At 35.5% G+C, this 18224-nt stretch overlaps 1 long non-coding RNA gene across 6 annotated transcripts in view; it reads right to left on the reverse strand.

Moving 5' to 3' along the window:
- Nucleotides 1-18224, reverse strand: part of LOC123558353 (uncharacterized) — a 52171-nt gene that overhangs the window by 21872 nt on the left and 12075 nt on the right. For 5 of the 6 annotated variants that reach the window (XR_008367511.1, XR_008367510.1, XR_008367507.1 and 2 more), the window contains exons 5-7: nucleotides 16461-16598; nucleotides 12721-12863; nucleotides 11931-12079 (exon numbers count right to left, since the gene is read on the reverse strand). This is a non-coding gene — a long non-coding RNA (uncharacterized LOC123558353). The remainder of the gene's footprint in view (nucleotides 1-11930; nucleotides 12080-12720; nucleotides 12864-16460; nucleotides 16599-18224) is intronic. The other variant, XR_008367512.1, reaches the window with a different exon arrangement.

Raw genomic sequence — 18224 nt, forward strand, 5'->3', positions numbered from 1 at the left:
CTCTGGAACTTTATAACTGGTGAATGCTTTCAAATGCTAATATTGGTATTGTAAATTTTTACTGTTATTTTATTTTTAAATTGGTAATAAAACAAGAGGGCCATGATGGCCCTATATCGCTCACCTGATATCATTGCACTTGAGGACAAGAAGGTCCTCAGAAAAAATATCTAAGTCCAAAAGACAGGAACAATGGGAAGAAATTCAACCAAAAAGAAAAAAAAATCTTACAAGGTATAGATATGTTAAAATACACCTAAAAATTGGAGGTACCATCCATGCTGTACCACAGAAAACTGGTCTCTTGTTTTCCCTATGGCCAATAATAAAAAAGTTACTAAAAATAAGCTAATTATATATAGTAACGTAAAAAGGAAGTAATAAAAAAAAATATTGTAAGTGGACAAAAGAAGGATCTGCCAAATAAATCTGTTGACATAAATGAAATTTCAGATCAGTATCTTCAGTAGTTATGGAGATATAACAATTTTAATTTGAAACAAGTGAATGAAGTATTGCCATGCAATAAAAAGTCCCCTACTGGAAGGCACCTAATTTTCTCTACTGCAGTATAACATAATGAACTGATATCTGTCAATGATGTATAAACAATATTGTACTACATATACAATATCTTATAACAACACACTTGGATTAAAATGTGCATATATAAAAACCCACAGTTGTTTTCATATTGAATTTTTTTGGCTGATTATAAAAATGTTATCATGTAAGTTATTTATAGTAACAACAAAGGGAAATTAATCTTTAAAAAAAAAAAAAAAAAAAAAAAAAAAAAAATCTGTATAATATAAGTCCACAAGAAACTCTTTACCAGGTAGAGATAGGTCAAAATACACCTAAAAATTGGATGTAACATGCATGCTGTACCACAGAAAAGTGGTCTCGATTTTTCTCTACCGCCAGTAATAAAAAAGTTACAATAAAATCTATTTATAGTAAAACAAAGGGACGTAATTCTAAAAACAAGGGTGCCTCATGGTGGTGAACATTTGGTCCAAGTTACATCAAAATCCCTCCATGCATGAAGAAGAAATGTTCCGTACAAAGTCATTCTTGAATTTCACCTTTGACCTCTAAATATGACCTTGACCTTAGACCTAGGGACCTGGTTCTTGCGCATGACATGTTGTCTCATCCAGGGGAATATTTGTGCCAACTGATATCTAAATCCTGCTTTGCATGACAAAGTTATAGACCGGACAGGAAAAAAATCCTCTTGACCTTTGATCTCAAAGTGTGACCTTGACCTTTAAGCTAGGGTACTGGGTGTTGCGCATGACATGTCGTCTCATCATGGGAAACATTTATGCCAAGTAATATTGTAATCCCTTGATGGATGACAGAGTTCTGGATCGGACAGGGAAAAAACCTTTTTGACCTTTGACCTCCAATTGTGACCTTGACCTTTGAGCTAAGGGTCTGGGCTTTGCCTATGACATGTTGTCTCATCATGGGGAACATTTGTGCCAAGTAATATTAAAATCCCTTCATGGATGGCAGAGTTATGGACGGGACAGGAAAAAAACTCTGTTGACCTTTGACCCCCAATTGTGACCTTGACCTTTGAGCTAGGGGTCCGGGATTTGCGCATGACACGTCGTCTCATCATGGGGAACACTTGTGCTAAGTGATAATAAAATCCCTTAATGAATGTCAGAGTTATGGACCGGACACAAAACAGACCCTGTTCATGCTATGTTAACATTTGACTGCTAAGTGTGACCTTGACCTTTGAGCTAGGGGTCTGAAAGTTGTGCATGACACATCACCTTATTATGAGGTACATTTGTGCCAAGTAATATTAAAATCCCTTCATAGATGGGAGAGTTATGGACCGGACAGGAAAAAAGCCTTGTTGACCTTTGACCTTCAATTGTGACCTTGACCTTTAAGCTAGGGGTCCAGGTTTTGCGCATGACACGTCGTCTCCTCATGGGGAACATTTGTGCCAAGTAATATTAAAATCTCTTCATGGATGGGAGAGTTATGGACCGGACAGGAAAAAAGCCCTGTTGACCATTGACCTCCAATTGTGACCTTGACCTTTGAGCTAGGGGTCCGGGTTTTGCGCATGACTCATCATCTCATCATGGGGAACATTTGTGCCAAGTAATACTAAAATCCCTTCAAGGATGGGAGAGTTGTGGACCGGACAGGAAAAAAGCCCTGTTGACCTTTGACCTCCAATTGTGACCTTGACCTTTGAGCTAGGGGTCCGGGTTTTGCGCATGACACGTCATCTCATCATGGGGAACATTTGTGCCAAGTAATATTAAAATCCCTTCATGGATGACAGAGTTATGGACCGGACACGAAATTGCGGACGGACGGACAGGGGAGGTAATCAGGGGAGGTACTCAGATATAAAATAACTCTGGAACCTATGATTGGATCTGATTTGTCATGGAATCCAAGATTTATTGTTGTTGAAGATATTTTAGAAGTTTGTATCAAATAAAACCATAAATGAAGTCTCTATATGGCTGCAAAAGCCAAAATAGCCAATTTTGGACCTTTAAGGGGCCATAACTCTGGAACCCATGATGGAATTTGGCCAGTTGAAGAAAGGAAGCAAGATCTTGTGGTGATACAAGTTGTGTGCAAGTTTGGTTAAAATCAAATCATAAATGAAGCTGCTATTGTGCAGACAAGGTCAAAATAGCTAATTTTGGCCCTTTCAGGAGCCATAACTCTGGAACCCATTAAGGGATCTGGCCCGTTCAAGAAAGGAAACGAGATCTTATGGTGACACAAGTTTTGTGCAAGTTTGATTAAATTCAAATCATAAATGAAGCTGCTATTGTGCAGACAAGGTCAAAATAGCTAATTCTGGCCCTTTCAGGGGCCATCACTCTGGAACCCATAACGGAATCTCGCCAGTTCAAGAAAGGAACCGAGATCTTATGGTGATACAAGTTGTTTGCAAGTTTGGTTAAAATAAAATCATAAATGAAGCTGCTATTGTGCAGACAAGGTCAAAATAGCTAATTCTGAAATTGTTGACGGACGCATGGACAGACGGACGGACTAAGGGTGATCACAAAAGCTCACCTTGTCACTATGTGACAGGTGAGCTAAAAAAAATGTAATGAAATATCTTATCATATTAAAGCGAGGTAATCAATAAACAAACGAAATACATGACATTTATATGGTACTAAAAGGTCTATTGTTAACAATTTTTATGAGGGCTTTTCAAAAATTACATAGACTTTTGCTCTCAAAAAGCACATATTGTTTAAAGAGCAATGAGAAATACATGTATACCATTGTAATTCGCGATCTTTCTTTTGTTTAGTTATACATTTTTGTAAAAAAAAGAAATTCGGATAAGTGAAGCGCGTAGAACATTACAATTACCATAGTTACACATTACTGGCACTGTCTCCTTTTTCATCAGTCATGATTTTATTTTAATCTCTACCGTCCGCAATGAACGAAGACATGTCTGCCAGATAATACGTAAAAGTGTATCAACATGTCAGGGCGACATGCCCCGAGAATGAGGCATCATTCGGATGTGACAGGCAGAAGTAAACAACGTTTAAACTAATCAAGTATTATTGTTTATAAAACATGTTATGCCATCATCAACTTGCATAGATAATTAGGCAGTTATTTAGCAACTGAAATTCATCAACTTAAAAAGCAGACGCCACAATAATGTTCGGTCATCTGTGTCCTGGCCCCATGTTCACAAAACATTTTTCGGTCTAAACTGAGTTTGAGTTTAAAATTTATGCAGCGTAATGGCCTCTAAAAGCCACATGGCACCAGTGTTTCCAGACTTGTAAAACCTGTGATAGAACTTTCACACACATATATATAAGATTGAAGACACAATAGTTCATTTCTGATGTTTATTTAATTTCAGGTATTTAAAGAAAGTCTTTTAGTACAAGTAATTTCACTGTCTCAGTGTCCATCTTTCAAATAATATTTAGCTACTAAATTGTTAAAAACTAATTATGTTTATCCTGAAGTTGTTTTTCATGAAATCTACATAACATATTTGGAAATCAACCTAACGAGGCATAAATTATGGTATTTTTGACTTATGTTAAAGAACAATGGTTGGTGGCTCTGCCGCCTCGCCTCCCTGAATGTCTAGTACATAGACCTTTTATATGCATCGGCCAGACTGTTGATTACCAAATTAAGATGTAGTTTTCCTTGTGTTGTGTCTTTACCTGCCCAGAGCTACGCTAACTTGTCAGTTTTATATTTCAACAATTTTAAAAGGTCAAAAGTTTCCAGTGAAAGCCTTTAACTAATTTTGAATGAATATATACTATCCAAGACATTGAATAATTTAGTCTTTTAAAACAATAGCCTAGCCCCCTTTTTGGAAATAACATTATATAATATCATTTTTTTTAACTTCAAGGTTAATTCCAACTAAGACTAACCATCAACATGAATTGTCACTTGAAAATAGATATTACTGTAAAATTTAGTTTTAAACATGCTGTTTAGATATAAATGACAAATAAAGTTTAACTAGAAAATGCTTTTGTAAAAAAGCGCATGTCTCCCCCAATGCAAAGTCCTATAGGCAAGAAGTCAATAGGGGTCAGGAGCAAAAGTCAAGGAGACACTGATGGTTGGCTGCAATAGGGATCATCTACTTGGCATGTCCAGTCATCCTGCTAAATTTCAACACTCGTGGCCTAGTGGTTCTCAAGTCACTGTTCAGGCTCCTGTGACCTTGACATTTGATCAAGTGACCTCAAAATAAATAGGGGTCATCTACTCTGCATGTCCAATCATCCTATTAAGTTTCAACATTGTAGGTCAAGTGGTTCTCAAGTTATTTCCAAAAAATGATTTTACATTAACAGGCCACTGTGACCTTGACCTTTAATAGACTGACACCAAAATCAATAGGGGTCATCTACTCTGCATGTTCAATCATCCTATGAAGTTTCAACATTCTGGGTCAAGTGGTTCTCAAGTTATTGATCGGAACTTGTTATCAATGTTCAGGCCCCTGTGACCTTGACCTTTAACGGAGTGACCCCAAAAACAATAAGGGTCATTTACTCTGCATGAAAGTTCAACATTCTGGGTCGAGAGGTTCTCAAGTTATTGATTGGAAATGGTTTTCCATGTTCAGGCCCCTGTGGCCTTGACCTTTAACAGAGTGACCCTAAAATCGTTAGGGTTCATCTACTCTGCATGACCAATCATCCTACGAAGTTTCATCATTCTGGGTCAAGTGGTTCTCAAGTTACTGACCGGAAATGGTTTTCAATGTTCGGGCCCCTGTGACCTTGACCTTTCACAGAGTGACCCCATAATCGTTAGGGGTCATCTACTCTTTATGACCAATCATCCTATTAAGTTTCAACATTCTGGGTCAAGTGGTTCTCAAGTTACTGACCGGAAATGGTTTTCAATGTTCAGGCCCCTGTGACCTTGACCTTTAATGGAGTGACCCCAAAATCGATAGGGGTCATCTACTTTGCATGTACAATCATCCTATGAAGTTTCAACATTCTGGGTCAAGTGGTTCTCTAGTTATTGATCAGAAATGGTTTTCAATGTTCAGGCCCCTGTGACCTTGACCTTTGACGGAGTGACCCCAAAATCAATAGGGGTCATCTACTCTTCATGACCAATCATCCTATGAAGTTTCAACATTCTGGGTCAAGTGGTTCTCTAGATATTGATCGGAAATGGTTTTCAATGTTCAGGCCCCTGTGACCTTGACCTTTGACGGAGTGACCCCAAAATCAATAGGGGTCATCTACTCTTCATGACCAATCATCCTATGAAGTTTCAACAGTCTGGGTCAAGTGGTTCTCTAGTTATTGATCGGAAATGGTTTTCAATGTTCAGGCCCCTGTGACCTTGACCTTTGATGGAGTGACCCCAAAAACAATAGGGGTCGTCTACTCTAGCAGCCCTACAACCCTATGAAGTTTGAAGGTTCTAGGTCAAATGGTTCTCCAGTTATTGCTCGGATATGAAGTGTGACGTACGGACGGACGGACGGACAGGGCAAAAACAATATGTCTCCTGGGGGAGACATAATTATCAATCACAGCTGACACTGAAAATGTTTTGTGAACAAAGGGCCTGGTCTAAAGTGGTACAAACAATTTGCAAATGACCCTTGCTTAAATACACCAGAGATGGAGAGAGCAAAGAAACAATCCATTTCAAATCAGTTAACGTCAAAGCATGATGCCTTGGATAAAGACAATGTACTTTTTATCCTCTTTTCAATGTTAAACCCAAAGAATTCACAGAACCAGAACATGTCGACAATATGCAAGGCTTGGCAAGGTGGACTCATATAAGGTTTGGCGGAAATCTGCCCAATGATATAAAAGAAACTGCAAAATATCATAAATTTGGGAAATCAAGGACCATAACTCTGATGAAAATAACAGCACAAGAAGACGCTAATGATATGCACGACTAGGAATGGAGGTGATGATTCTTGTGAAGTCTGGTGTAAATCAGTTTGTCCGCCTGTTGGTATCAGAGGAGTTGCGTGGAAAAATTTTGTGACAGACAGCAGTAGATGAATATGTTTCTGGCATTACATACTGGAGACATTATTCTAATAAAACTTGGTTAAAAGTAATAGCTACAGTCCGTAAAGTCTTTAGCATTCATTACTTACATTCAATTTCAGAAATTGTTTAACATGTTGTGTCATTCCTGTGCAATGTTATTGTACACTTATGTCATTTTCTGTTTATCTAATCTCTAATTGTATACAATCTTGAAAATTTTTAACTTTGAAACTGTATACATGTTAATACAGAGGCTCAAATGGCTGAACCCGGCAAACCAAACTGTGTAGCTTCTTGAAATAAAGTCGTTGTTGTCCTTGCTTTTATTTGAATTTCAATCAGCAGTTTCAGAAGATTAGATTTTTAAATTTCCCCACAAAGTCATATAGAGACAAACAAAGAGGGCCATGATGACCCTATATCGCTCACCTGACATAAGTTGTGTGCAAGTTTTATTAGAGTTGATTGCAAAATGTTGTCACAAGCCAAACAAGAGGGCCAAGATGGCCCTAGGTCGCTCACCTGAGAAACACACCACAATACACCATAACAGTGTAAACATGTTTGACCTAGTGATTTTATGGGAAAAAATATTCTGACCAATTATCATTAAAATTGGAGCAAAAACAAATATTTTCTTTGATTTGACCTAGTGACCTAGTTTTTGACCCCAGATGACCCATATCTGAACTTGACCTAGATTTCATCAAGGCTATCATTCTGACCAAATTTCATGAAGATCAATTGAAAAATACAGCCTCTATCGCATACACAAGATTTTTCTTTGATTTGACCTAGTGACCTAGTTTTTAAACCCAGATGACCCATATTCGAACTTGACCTAGATTTTATCAAGGCTATCATTCTGACAAAATTTCATGAAGATCAGTTGAAAAATACAGCCTCTATCACATACACGAGGTTTTTCTTTGATTTAACCTAGAGACCTACTTTTTGACTACAGATGACCCATATTCAAATTCTACCTAGATTTCATCAAGGCAATCATTCTGACACTTTCAGGAAGATCAACTGGAAAAAAAAAACAGCCTCTATCGCATACACAAGGTTTTCCTTTGATTTGACCTAGTGACCTACTTTTTGATCCCAGATGACCCATATTCAAACTCGACCTAGATTTCATCAAGGCAATCATTCTGACCAAATTTCATGAAGATCAATTGAAAAATACAGCCTCTATTGCATACACAAGGTTTTTATTTGATTTGACCTAGTGACCTACTTTTTGATCCCAGATAACCAATAATCAAATTCAACCTAGATTTTATCAAGACAATTATTCTGACCAAATTTTATAAAGATCAATTGAAAAATAAAGCCTCTATCGCATACATAAGGTTTTTCTTTGATTTGACCTAGTGACCTAATTTTTGACCCAAGATGACCCATATTCAAACTTGACCTAGACTTCATCAAGGCAATCATTCTGACTTAAATTCATGAAGATCAATTGAAAAATACAGCCTCTATCGCATACACAAGGTTTTTCTTTGATTTGACCTAGTGACCTAATTTTTGATTCCAGCTGACCCATATTCCAACTTGACCTAGATTTTATCAAGGCAATCATTCTGACCAAAATTCATGAAGATTACTTGAAAAATACAGCCTCTATCGCATACACAAGGTTTTTCTTTGATTTGACCTAGTGACCTAGTTTTTGACCCAGATAACCCATTTTCAAACTCGGCCTAGATTTCATCAAGGTAATTATTCTGACCAAAATTCATTAAGATTAATTGAAAAATACAGCCTCTATTGCATACACAAGGTTTTTCTTTGATTTGACCTAGTGACCTAGTTTTTGACCCCAGATGACCCATTATCAAACTCGGCCTAGATTTCATCAAGGTAATCATCCTGACCAAAATTCATGAAGATTAACTGAAAAATACAGCCTCTATCGCATACACAAGGTTTTTCTTTGATTTGACCTAGTGACCTAGTTTTTGACCCCAGATGACCCATTTTCAAACTCGGCCTAGATTTCAACAAGGTTATCATTCTGACCATATTTCATGAAGATCAGTTGAAAAATACAGCCTATATCGCATTCACAAGCTAAATGTTGACGACAGACAGACAGATGCCGGACATCGAGTGATCACAAAAACTCACCTGAGCATTGCTCAGATGAGCTAAAAATGGCATATTTTGGCCCTTTAAGGGGCCATAACTCTGGAACCCATGACGGCATCTGGCCAGTCTTCGAAAGGAAACGAGATATTATGCCAATACAAGTTGTGTGCAAGTTTGATTAAGATTGATTGCAAACTGTGGTCTCGATTGTATTCACAAGAAATTGTGAACGGACGAAGGGTGATCACAAAAGCTCACCTTGTCACTATGTGACAGGTGAGCTAAAAAGAATGTTTGAAGAAATTAGGGAAATGTTAAGTAAGGAAAACTGCTCTAAAATTACTTTAAATCTGGACAAGCGTTTCAGAAAAGATTTTCAAAAGTTTTCCATATTAGAAACACTAGCCTAGCCCTGTTTTGTACAGGGTACCCAAGGAATATTTCTGGGACAGCATTTCAAAGTTGAGTCAGCAGTTTATGAGGAGAAGATTAAAATGTTTTTCCTTTTGGTTGCCATGGAAACTAGAACAGTCTAAATATCTGAAATAAGATCTTGTGAAGTCTGGCTGAAATTGGCATAGTGGTTTAGGAAGAAAGGGGGGGTCCCAGTTAGGTGTCTGCGCAAAATGTTTTTTGATTTTATTTGTACTTTGTTGTAATATACCTACATGTATTAAGTTTCATTAACAAGTGTTACTGTTACCAGTTTTGACTTACTTTTATAGATATTCACATTTAAAGTGGGTGGGGTAATCTGACATGTGACCAGCCAGGAACACAATTTCTGTTATTTTTTTTAAAAATTGTTCAAACTTTTTACCTGAAACTTTCATGATAAAATAACTAAGCAATGGCCATTCACACAACATGTTGCATTTTAAATTGTACTGAATACTTTTTTCATCACAGAGCCACAAAGTGGTCTAATCAAATTTACTGATTTTCAATGGACGAACTTTACCAAAAAGCTAAAACATTTTTCATTAGTTGAGATATTAAGATGTTATTTTCAGCAGATATTGTAAACTAAATAAACATAAAAATGACAGTATATCAGTATATTCTGATTAATATTGGAATAGTGGTACACTCTCAAACTGGGTAAAAGTGGGTGGGGTAAATAAATATTCGAATCAACACTACAAAAATTGTGCAGTTGTTACAAAATGGCCTCAGATTGTCTATTACTATCTTAATTGTGCCCCCATGAGTGGTGGGGGCATATAGATTTGCTCTTGTCCGTGCGTCCGTCCGTCCATCCGTCCGTGCGTCCGTCCGAAGTTCGTGACGCGCCTAGCTCAAAAAGTATTTGATATAAATTGACGAAACCTTGCAAGAGTCTTTATCATGATATGGACTTGAGCACCTTCTATTTTTCGTCTGGCTCCGCCCCCTAATTTTAGAGTTACGGACCCTGAAATAGTAAAAAATGCACATTTTCACCTTGTGACACGCCTAGCTCAAAAAGTATTTGATATAAATTGATGAAATCTTGCATGAGTCTTTATAATGATATGAACTTTCACACCTATTTTTTTTGTCTGGCTCCGCCCCTATTTCTAGAGTTATGGCCCCTGAAATAGTAAAAAATACACATTTTCACATTGTGACACGCCTAGCTCAAAAAGTATTTGATATAGATTCATGAAACCTTGCATTAGTCTTAATCATGATATGAACTTGCGCATCTCCTATATTTAATCTGGGTCCGCGCCCTATTCCTAGAGTTATGGCCCCTGAAATAGACAAAAATGCACATTTTCGCCTTGTGGCACGCCTAGCTCAAAAAGTATTTGATATAAATTGATGAGTGTTTATTATGATATGAACTTGCGCACCTACTATTTTTTATCTGGGTCTGCCCCCTATTTCCAGAGTTATGGCCCCTGAAATAGTAAAAAAAATACACAGTTTTACCTAATTATGTGCCTTACTCAGAAGTATTCTCGGTGCCTAACTCAGAAGTATTTAAATGTAAATTCATGAAACCTTGCTTGAGTCTTTATCATAATGTGACCTTTGCACACATGGCATTCTTCTTGAGAATTTTACCATTCATTACAGAGTTATGGCCCTTGAAATAGCCAAAATAGTGGATTTTTTGTTTGTGATGCTCATAGCTCAAAAAGTATAAGGTATAGAATAATGAATCATTTTCATTTTTTTTTGAGACTGTACCCCATTAAGACTGCAAACATTTGAATTATTTCCCCTTATTTGTGACAAATGTACCAGTCGGAGGTGGGGGCGGGTGGGGTGGGGGGACACACCATGCGTCCTACAGACACATTCTAGCTTTATTAAATACAGACTTGGTTGATAAATTCTAACAAAAATGTTTCTCTTTAATAAGACTTTATACATGTGTGCCATGGAAAAATCAATGCAGAAAATTTAATGTTAATTTGAACAATAGCTTTCCTTTAAATATACTGCCTCAGGCAAAACCTTTTGTTAAATACTTTGAGCTTTCAGGGTTAATTTGGTTTGTCTACATGTCATGTTCAAGGTTCATGCTTTTTCCATGACACACATGTATAAAGTGGGACATTCTTTGTTAATTTATCAATCAATGCTGTATTTAATAAAATTAAGATAGTAATAGACAATCTGAGGCCATTTCTTAACAACTGCACAATTTTTGTAGTGTTGCTTCGAATATTTATTTACCCCACCCACTTTTTCCCAGTTTGAGAGTGTACCACTCTTCCAATATTAATCAGAGTGCACTGATATACTGTCATTTTAATGTTTATTTAGTTTACAATATCTACTGAAAATAACACCTTAATATATCAACTAATGAAAAATGTTTTAGCTTTTTGGTAAAGTTCGTCCATTGAAAATCAGTAAATTTGATTAGACCACTTTGTGGCTCTGTGATGAAAAAAGTATTCAGTACAATTTAAAATGCAACATGTTGTGTGAATGGCCATTGCTTAGTTATTTTATCATGAAAGTTTCAGGTAAAAAGTTTGAACCATTTTTAAAAATATTACAGAAATTGTGTTCCTGGCTGGTCACATGTCAGATTACCCCACCCACTTTAAATGTGAATATCTATAAAAGTAAGTCAAAACTGGTAACAGTAACACTTGTTAATGAAACTTAATACATGTAGGTATATTACCACAAAGTATAGATAAAATCAAAAAACATTTTGCGCAGACACCTAACTGGGACCCCCCCCCTTTGGATGACACACAACCAATGATCCTTAAAGCTCACCTTGTGCTCAGCTGAACTAGAAAAGACTTTAAACCAAAGAAGAAAAATTACCTGTAATCTTTTGATGTCTGTCTTTGAGACTGTGAAAAGTTCTCCCCTGTTATTTGAGATTCTATGCACCCACTGCAATTTTGTTGACTGGACAAACATGTGATAGCCTTACAGAATTATACACACTGTCACATAACTGTCCTATAGACCTGTAAAAATATATGGTACCAATGGTGGTGGTAAACCAGTATAGAAATACAATGCTGCTGTTACTGTTATTATTGAAGCATCCATCAATTGAATAAATACAAATGTAGTTCATACTCAATCCAAAGCTATAAAAGTTAAAACTATATAACAAGATTATGAAAGAGACAATTTCTGTGAAAGCACGGGCATTTTAGTGTGTCCTTTTTTTTAAACGAGTTAGCTCCCTTTAATTGTAAAATTTGTTTTATAAGAAGAATTTTTTTGCTGCTTTTTTAACTCAGTTATAGTATCTTTTCAGCTTTTTTGTAGTTCTAAATGCAGTTTGTAAATGGTAAATTATTCTTAATAAAAATTATCTGGTTACTTATTAGATATTTCTATGACTGTTTCAGAAAAGATTTTCCATATTAGAATCACTAGCCTAGCCCTGTTTTTTTAGGATACCTTAGGAACATTTCTGGGAAAGTATTTCAAAGAAGATATAAACGTTTTTCCTTTGGGTTGCCATGGCAACTAGAATTCTGCCAAGAAAGTTAGACATCAGAAATTGGCAAAGTGGTTTAGGAGGAGATGGAGGAACTATGAACACTTTGCGCTCAGCTGAACTAAGAAATACTTTAAACCAAAGAAGAAAAGTTACCTAAAACCTTTTCATATCTGTCTTTATGACTGTGAAAAGTTCGGCCAAATCATTTGAGAACCTACGCGTCCATAGCGAATTTGTCACCTGCACAGACATGTGATAGCCTGACAAACTGGTACACACGTCACTGTCCTATAGACCTGTAAAAATATATGGTAGGTACAGTAGTGGTAAACTGGTATGAAAATATAATGCTACATTTACTGAAATGATTGAAGCATCCATCAATTCTAACAAGAGCTGTCACAGGAGACAGCGCGCTCGACTATTTCGATGCTTGATAGTGAAACTGGCACAATTCTGAGGAAACTGGAGCTGTCACTGCAGAGTTTAATGATTCCAATGGCTGAGGAAGATATTGCACAACAGCTTGAGTCTGTGTAAAAAATATCAAGTAATAAGAGAGGTAAATATAAAGTGTATCAAAACACTACATAACTCTAATTCTAGGCAAAAAGGGGGCATAATTCATAAAATATTGGTGCAGGAGTTATGCACCTTGTGTCATATGATGAGGGTGATGATGTGGAACAACCACTTCATGTTTGAATCAAATGCATTTCGTAATAAATGAGATATAATGAAAATGCGTCAAAATTAACCTTAAATTCTAAGTAAAAGGGGACATAATTCATAAAACATTGGTGCAAGAGTTATGCACCTTATGTCATATGATATGGGTGATGATGTTGAACAACAACATCAAGCATGAATCAAATCCATTCAGTAATAACAGAGATAGAGTAAAAGTGCATCAAAACTTTAACCTGAAATTCTAAGTAAAAAGGGGGAATAATTCATTATAAATTTGTGCCAGAGTTATGCATCTTGTGTTATATGATGTGGGTGATGATGTTGAACAATTATTTAAAGTTGCAATCAAATTCATTCAATAATAACAAAAATAGAGTGAAAGTGCATCAAAACTTTAACCTGAAATTCTAAGTTAAATGGGTGAACAATTCATGAAAATGTTGTGCCAGTTATGCACCTTGTGTCATATGATGTGGGTGATGATGTTTAAGAAATAATATATGTCATTAGTGATTTGTCGCTGAATAAATAATTGGAGTTCAGATGCGAAGGAATTATTTCATGAGGGCGCATCCCGAGTGATATAATAATATGCATTTGAACGACAAACAATGATTTATTCAAGAGCAAATCACTAAAGCCCTCTACAGACGGTAGGTTTTTGTTGTACAACACTAATTATCTCAAAGATGTACAATTTTGAAATTGTACATTTTTCACATACAGACAGTATTCCATTCCCATATAAATCACAGAGATTTACCTAGTAAACATAGTGCATCAGGTACTGAAAAGAATGTAACTATTTATAATAAAAAATAATATTCACCTTTTTATGTCCCATGAATTTGATTACGCATGACACAAATGAGCCACGCCATGAGAAAACCAACATAGTGGCTTTGCGACCAGCATGGATGCAGACCAGCCTGTGCATCCGCGCAGTCTGGTCAGGATCAATGATGTTTGCTTTCAAAGTCTATTGCAATTAGAGAAAGCGTTAGCGAACAGCATGGACCAGACTGCACGGATGCTGGTCGGAAACGCACTATGTTGGTTTTCTCATGGCGCAGCTCAAATCATTTAACGTTTCAGTGTCATCCTTTTTCCATTATGCTTCAGAAGCCATTTTATATTCAGATTTGTGTTTATTTTTTGGGCAATTATTTCTGGAATTTCATTCACTTGCCTCTTATCAACTAATTATTTACCAATTTGTTGCTTGTCAACGTGGGTGGTACGTAAGGCAAAACTTACGAAATAGAACATGTCCTAATCTGTAAGTCAAGACTTAAGATTTACGAAATCAAGGAATAGCATCATACACACGATAATATTTGGCTGTACATCTTGAATTTAATTGGTGTTGTACAACAAAAACCTACCGTCTGTAGAGGGCTTAAATGAGATATATCATTTCAATTGTAACACGTTAACAAGGACTTTAAAGTACATCCATGACGGCATTTATTAAATAGTTGCCCATTTTCAATCGGTTTCTTTTCCAGACCGCCGTTAGGCCGTTTAACGCTAAGACGTAGTAATTCTGACGTAAGAACAGCGAATTGTTGTATAATAATTCACTGTTTCCAGCCTTCTTTGTTTAATAGGAAAATGAGTCAGATCGTGTTAGAATGAACAACTATTTTAAGTCTGAATCAACTCCATTCAGTAATAACAGAGATAGAGTGAAAGTGCATCAAAACTTTAACCTGAAAATCTAAGTGAAATGGGGGATAAATCATGAAATATTGGTGCAAGAGTTATGGCCCTTATGTCAGATGATGTGGGTGATGATGAGGAATAACTATTTTAAAGGTCCATTACTAAAACCCCAACGAGTATTATATGAAAACCAGAGTTTGTAGCTGAGACTTATTATTTACTGAAAATATGGCCCACTGCATCGGGTCTGACCAAATAGTCATGAATATGTTCAAGAATAACTAACAAATAAACAAAAAATGTTGCCTATGTCAAACCGAAAGTATGTTTTCAGACTGCTTACGAACCCGTCGAGCATCTTCGGATTTTTTCGGAAGAATCCTCCGAAACAAGGCTATAATTTATAAATAGATGCAAAATATATTATATGCCCAAACGATAATGTGATTTTTACAAACTTAGCACATGGAATTCAACAATTTTGTAACTCACAAAACCTTCATGAAAATCATTCTTATAATACAGGTAATAAACAGCTATACTACAAGTTTGCGGGAGGACAATTCAGGCCCTTCCCGAATAAAAGTGTTTTTACAACTTCGTCTGCAAACTTTTTCAGTTAATCTCTTTTCAGTATAGTTTTAAGAATATAAATGAATAACTGTCTTACACTGCCGAACAAAATGTGATTGAAATTTACCTTAATACACTGATTTATGTACAAATGGCTACATTAAACACATTGTCTTGGCCTAATATATGTCACTGTCAATTTTAAACATAAATTTTGTACATTTCATATTTTTCGTGCAAGTCGTGTATAATTACCATTATGGAAATACAGTTATTTTGTCACGCGTCATTAAACGGATATTCGTTTGAAACAATTTTAAAATCACGTGATCCTGAAGAATTTCCGACCGATTAAGAAAAACGATTAACATGAAAGTAGGACAAAATGACCACCCATGTCAGTCTAAGAAAATACAGAAACAATCATTTGTTTCTCTGTTCTTGTGTTGATTTCAAGGGAATATTGCACGGCTATCATAATGTTTAGTACTTTATTACAAAATGTGTAGTCTTTTTTAAAGATTTATGTCTATTTATTTGTCTTTATTTTGCACCTTTAAGTTTGAATCAAATCTATCAAGTAATTACAGAGACATGATGAAAAAAGAGGAAGTGTTATAAAACTTTAACAAAGGTGGGGACGCGGAAAGACGCCGACGCCAGGTCGAGTAGGATAGCTCTCCTTATACTTCGTATAGTTGAGCTAAAAATACCAATGTAGTTCATACTCAATCTAGAACTAGAAAACTGATGAGATTCTGAAAGTGACAATTTCTATGAAATTAAGAGCATTTAGTATTTATTTATTAAATTGAGTTAGCTCCCTTCAGTTGTAAAATTTGTTTTATAGAAGATAAGACATTTTTGTTGCTTTTTTAAAGTAATGGTAACTGTTTTTGCTCTTGTGTAACTTTAAATGCAGTTTGTAGGTGATGAATTATTCTTAATAAAAATTATCTGGTTACTTATTAGATATTTCTATAACTATCATGAAATCCAAATTTTCGCCATGGTTCCCTCATACACCATATAGAACAAAGACCTGCATCTCTTCAATTCTGAATTGAAAGTCTGTAGCCATTCTGCTTTTCTATTACTTCGCACTACAAAAGAAGATACAGTTTTCAAAGTGTTTGGAAAATACACAGAAATATAATATGCACATAATGAATTACGAGAAACAATTTTACAATTTAATGATAATCACCTAAAACTCCCAACATATAGCTTAAAACCAGGGTCGAGGTTTCCTATTATGAAATTTCATGCAATGTTATTTGGGAGTGTATCTATGTCTCTAAGGAAAAGGTTTAGACTAAATAAGAAACAAGAGCTCCACTAAGCGGGGCAATATACGCCCGAAGGGTCACATCATAGGCTGGGAGCAAAAATCAAAGAACATGACTCTTGTAGCCCAAAAGACTAGAACAACAAAAGGGAAACTTCAAAATCAAAGCATCGTAAATACTGGAGGACAGATTGTCTTGAAATGCATTGAGATCACTGGCCCCGAGATCAGCAATGTCACTTTTCTGTTGGGACTGTTAAACTAGTAAATGTCTTTTTCCTTTTGTTTTTTTACAACAGTGTAAACATTTCCTTGCCAAATTTCTATGTTCATTGTGAATTTAATGACTACATATGAACAATGCAGACTGTCATGATCAGACTGCACATATGTGCATGTAGACACATATACACAATTACAAAGCAATCATTCATACATTAATAACTATTGGGCCAATATACAATAAACTATAAAAAAAACATAGGGAACTGAAACACATTTTAAAGGTCACTAATTATAGAAGGGATGATCAGACTTTTAAAGAATACACACATAACAGGTTACTGTGTTGCAAATTTATATAGATCGTAATAGCCGAAACATTTGAGCATTAAATATTATGTTTTTGCTCTAAAAATAGTAATAGCTTTTTACAAATTTATCAAAAACTAACTATTCTTTTCGGGCATATATTAAATTCCTTTCTCAATAAATTTCCAAGTATCATAAATCATTGGAAAAGTATTTTACTACTTTTGATTATCAAAAGCAATTATCAAAGTTCTATTATTATATTTCACTTCTTTGTGGTGATTGAAACTAACAAATAGCTGAGCTTTTACTTCCTCTAAATTCTGAATTTTTAGTTTTAGTTAATTTAATTGTGAATTCCCTATATGTAAAATTTTCAATGAAAAACCAGTCATCCAGCGATAATCATAAGAACACTGTCTCGTATATAAAGCAGGCATACTTTATTGGTTGTTTGTCGCCTGCATTCAATTAAAGCAAGCACTGAAGCTGTTGTTCTATGTGCTCCCATGTGAGAACTATTTTCTTTCGGCCAAGTGTGAAATATATGGTGGTTATCAAAAAAATTGATTAAGCCAGAGTTGATATATGTATTTATTGTGATTCAACTGGACGGAATTATCTTTGACAATCCATCCAAAAACAAATCTAAGTTCACAAAAAAAAAAAAAATGTTCAAAGTCAACAATTTTTTTTTATATCAGGTACATGTACGACATTTATGTAAAAATACACCTAAAAATTAGAGGTACCATCCATGTTGTACCACAGAAAAGTGGTCTCATTTTTTCCGAAAAAGTTTCAAAGTAAGCTATTTAGTAACATAAAAGGGAAGTAATCCAAAAACAAATTTGTAAGTGAACAAAAAAAAAGAGATCTATCAAATAAAAACAAGAACACTGCAACACAG

This window comes from Mercenaria mercenaria, chromosome 15 (genome assembly GCF_021730395.1).
Source record: "Mercenaria mercenaria strain notata chromosome 15, MADL_Memer_1, whole genome shotgun sequence".
NCBI classification, from domain to species: Eukaryota; Metazoa; Mollusca; class Bivalvia; order Venerida; family Veneridae; genus Mercenaria; species Mercenaria mercenaria.